The following is a 4,302-nucleotide window of genomic DNA, read 5'->3' as shown; positions in this document are numbered from 1 at the left end:
TAAACAATAAGTAAATATACAATATAAAAAATAGAAAAACTAAATTAAACATTTATCTGAATTAAACATCTATTAAAGAGTTAAAATAAATTTATGCTATAAGGTTAAATAAACTAGACTTAGGGTTTAGGGTTATGGGGTGGAGTTTTGTGGATATGATTTCAAAGTTTGAAAAATAAAAAAGAAATATTAAAATTTTCAAAATAAAATGGGTTATTTTGGTCATTTCCTTATTGATGACTATTTTGTGACAAAAACTTAAAAACGACTATTTGAAAGAGTTTTCCTACAAATTAAGAAAATTTAAATAATAAGTAAATATATAATATAAAAATGAAAAACTATATGAAACATCTATATGAAAAATGTATAGTTTTATGTTTTTTTTCTAAAAAATTACTATTTACACAAACATACAATTTAGAATTTTGTTGTTGTTCAGAATACAACGTCTAAATGAATAACTATATAGTTAATATTTAAAAATCAAAATAGCTCCGTGCGTAGCGCGGTTTAACTCCTAGTGAACATAAAAAAAGTAAGCCTTTTGTATTTTATAGTTGACTCTTTCTTCTTCGATGTTCATCGGCCATTTACGGAGAAAATTCCAATGGCTTCCAAAAATAATAATTTAGGCTTTCTATTTGAGATTGGTAAACTATCAAACTCAATCCTTCAGTTTCATGTTCACCCAAAGATTATTATTTCACAATAAAGCAAGACAGATGAAGCACTGTATATCTTTTTTAACGTTGCAGGCATTTTCACGCATTGTTATAATTCTCAACCTGCTCGGATACTTCATCCCAAAGAGGTTAGCCCTGTTCGTTGTTAGATCGCGGCGGTAGCGTCTAGCGACAGATTTTACAAAGCAAAAAAGAAAAACTTAAACGGAAAGAAAGAAGAAAAATGGAAGAAATCCTTGTTTTCATGTCGCAGCCAAGAGAGAGAAAGGAGGAACACTGACGCTATTTAATTTGGCGACACAAATACCACCGGATTCCGTCAGAATAATTGACGCTGCGTTCTCTGTTTTAACACTGGCGGCAAGTTAAGCAAAAAATGATGAACAATTTCCAGCCGCTCATGTCAATTGCTGCGATCAACTAACGAACAGGGCTGTTGAGATTCCCTTCAAACCATCAATGCCTGCTTCTTCAGGTAAAACTTCATTGAGAAGTCCGCTTGTGTACGACTTTAGTGACATCTTCCTGTTTGTTTTCCGGGCTTTTCTGGTGTCACTGCAGAAGTGTAAAAAGCTTGCATGAGAGAGATACCACGGATCAAAAACAGTCTTGATGCTAAACAGATTAATCCACTGGTTAGTGAAATTGAAGCTATTTACTGACCTTCTTTTATATTACTTACTAAATTGGGGATCTGTTTTGTTCCATGTATGTAAACAAACTGATCTCGCTGCAATGGGGCATCTTCAATATTTGTGGATTGCACAATGGAACAAAGCAAGAAGATACTATAACGGTCATGAAATGCAGGGAACAGAGGTTAGTAGGATACTAAACTATAGAAGACTATCTAACTCGTACTGAATGTGTCGTCCATGTTGGTTGCATATATATAAAAGACACACTCCTGGTTTATAATCAAAACTGTAAAAACCAATAACAACATTTTGTTTCTCCACGTCATTGTACAACTAAGCCTTCCTTGTGTTTAAGATTTTGAAGCAGCTCCTAGCTTCAGATTTTGAAGCTCATGTGCTTATTCTGTAGGAGGAGATGCTGGTTGCTTTGTTTTGCTTCTTTTCCTTAAAATTCTCACCTTTAGAATTGGGGATTTGCTTGTAACGATTCACCAATTCAACCACCATCATCTCAGACCATTCAATCTATGCAGGACAATCTTTTGGAACAGGTGGAATTCAAAGGGTAGATAAAGCCTAGCTTTACATCTCTGGCGGTTTGAGCCGTAAACCTCCTTATGGCTAGCTCAGTTTCTTAAGTTTTATTACTTTCTATGTCCTTTACATTCGAACTGCGTATTGCAAGTTTTTGCTTCTTCGGATTTTCAAAACACTCCACCTTTTGAGGGCAACCCTACCGACCATGTGGGGTTAAAAAGGTTAGCCATTCTTAACAGTATTGCTTGATCTTCTTCCTCTGATTTTTCAGTTTTATGTGCCTGACGATGATGTTATAGTAGTTACTTATTTAATTTACTTTTCCTTGTACTCTCTGGTTTTGTTCTTCTTTTAGATACGAGCATGAATTATTATGGTTATTACTTCTAGCCTAAATTACTTGGCTTTTCAAAATCTTCACCTTCCCCGGGATAACCTTACCGGCCTGGTGGAACTCAGAGTCAGAAGTTAGAAAGATTTAGTTATATGTCTTTCTTTTCTTTTGTCCCTCATATGTGTGTACATGATTTTTGGGAAAGGTTTGTTCCTAAGCAGCTTGTGATGGGATTAACCAAGTTATCTATTCCTTTCGTTTTGATTTTGGTAAAAGTTATGCTTGAAACTTCTGGATGCAATACTTTAATGCTATGTTTTTCAGGAGCCCAAGACCTGTTAATTTTATGGCAACAGTGTTAACCACAGAGTTTAAAGGCTTTCAGTTCTCTGCAATAGTATATATTGCAGTAGTAAGAAAAGAGTAGGGTTTGGCGGAGTGTTATCGGTTTCTCTGCCCATCTGAATGCCTAATATATAAGGGCTTACTGTGACAGTGGCTTTGAAAGTCCAACGATATCACTGTCACCGGATTTGGCTTATAGGCTTTAGCAACAAGCTGTTGAATTGTTCTTAGGAAATTCCATGGATTTCACCTGCTTCGTTTTTCCTTGCAGGCCTACTTAAATCCTTAGTTAGGAATAAAGATGCCCGGTTTGGATTCATTTTTATTACTGGAAGAATCTTTCCAAAAGGTGTGAAGAACCTATTCATATCGATCCCTGCTGATAAAGTCCTTCTACTCAGTAGAGCTTCTGGAGGCTTGTAAGACAGTGAGAATCTGATGCCTTTCTGCCATTAAGCACATGCTGAAAAAGGAATGGATCGTAGCAAAAAAAAAAAAGGAATGGAACAATAGTTTTTTTTTGGCTAAGAAACCCGAAGAGAAGATACTTGAACCGACTGAGATGGTGAAAAATAAAGTTGCAGTGGAAGATTGGTCAAAGCAAAAACAAAAGTTCTGTTTGGTAATTGAAGAATAATAAAGATAGATCTCTACCGAATAAAAATCAATGAAAAGAATATAAATGGTTATGTATATACTTGTATTTATAGAGAAAATAGAATAATAATAAAGGAGAGAGTAAAAGTTAGTCGTGTGATTTTGATGAGTAAAGAAGAAAGTGATCTTCATTATTGTTGTATTTTTTTTCTTCTACGAACAACAACTTAACTCAGCTATTTATAATGCAACAAAATTACATAGTCATCATTTCTTTAATAGAGAACAAGACACGTAGAGATGATAAAGATGATGTTATAACAGGACAGGTGTCCAAGTTGGATAATCATCCTCTTTTGATATTTATCTTCTAACACTCCCCCTTGATTATCCATCTTATATTACGTAGTGCCTCGTTAAAAATCTAGTCATGGAAAAATCCTTTGGGACAAAAACCATGACAAGGGAAAAAGAGTACACTGCCGTAATCTCCCCCTGAAAATAGTGCACCTAGCTTTCTTATCACATGTCACGCAAATGCTGCATTCCGATACCATAAACGTGTTTTCGGAATGTTGTAGTCGAAAGAGCTTTTGTGAACAAGTCAGCCGGATGACCGTACATACACGATGTCCACCTCTTTATTTTTCTCGAGCTCCCTTATGTATGAGAAAAATCTTGGAGAGATATGATTTGTTCTGTCTCTTTTGATGTAGCCTTCTTTGAGTTGAGCGAGACAAGCCGAATTGTTTTCAAATATTTTCGTCGGCTCTTTTTCATTGACTATTTCGCTTAATTCTTATATGTTGTGACTCATTGATCGAAGCCAAACATATTCTCGGCATGCTTTGAAGAAGTCGAAACCTAGGATCGTTTCTCGGAACGCTATGTAATCATGATTTCACCAATTGTAAAACCGTATCCAGTTTGTGTTCGACTTTATAAATAGCATGTATCTGCAAAACCATACCAAACTCGGGTTTTCTAGAATAAATCAACCCTAATTTAAAAAAAACCTTGGAGAGAACGGAAATATTCTCGACCCGTTCTAATTTCCATGAATAGAAAATGAGCTGTATCTTGCAAAGACATTAGTGTCTAAAAGTATATTTAATCAAATACAACTCGCAAGACATATACGCTCACATATGCTTTATTACCATTA

The 4,302-nt window shown here is 35.1% G+C and overlaps 1 long non-coding RNA gene across 2 annotated transcripts; it reads left to right on the top strand.

The window, feature by feature from the left end:
• The first annotated feature begins 566 nt into the window (after positions 1–566).
• Positions 567–3,382, top strand: LOC106320605. 2 transcript variants are annotated; one of them, XR_001265874.1, is made up of 6 exons: positions 567–653; positions 759–814; positions 940–1,161; positions 1,248–1,505; positions 1,858–2,082; positions 2,812–3,382. It is a non-coding gene; the product is annotated as an uncharacterized LOC106320605 (long non-coding RNA). The 2 variants fall into 2 exon arrangements; XR_001265873.1 differs by having other exon boundaries at positions 759–1,161.
• Positions 3,383–4,302: the final 920 nt, after the last annotated feature.

The sequence above is a fragment of the Brassica oleracea genome, unplaced genomic scaffold, assembly GCF_000695525.1.
Source record: "Brassica oleracea var. oleracea cultivar TO1000 unplaced genomic scaffold, BOL UnpScaffold00975, whole genome shotgun sequence".
NCBI lineage: Eukaryota > Viridiplantae > Streptophyta > Magnoliopsida > Brassicales > Brassicaceae > Brassica > Brassica oleracea.
Note: the sequence above shows the minus strand (reverse complement) of the source record. Positions and strands in the feature narration are given on the sequence as shown.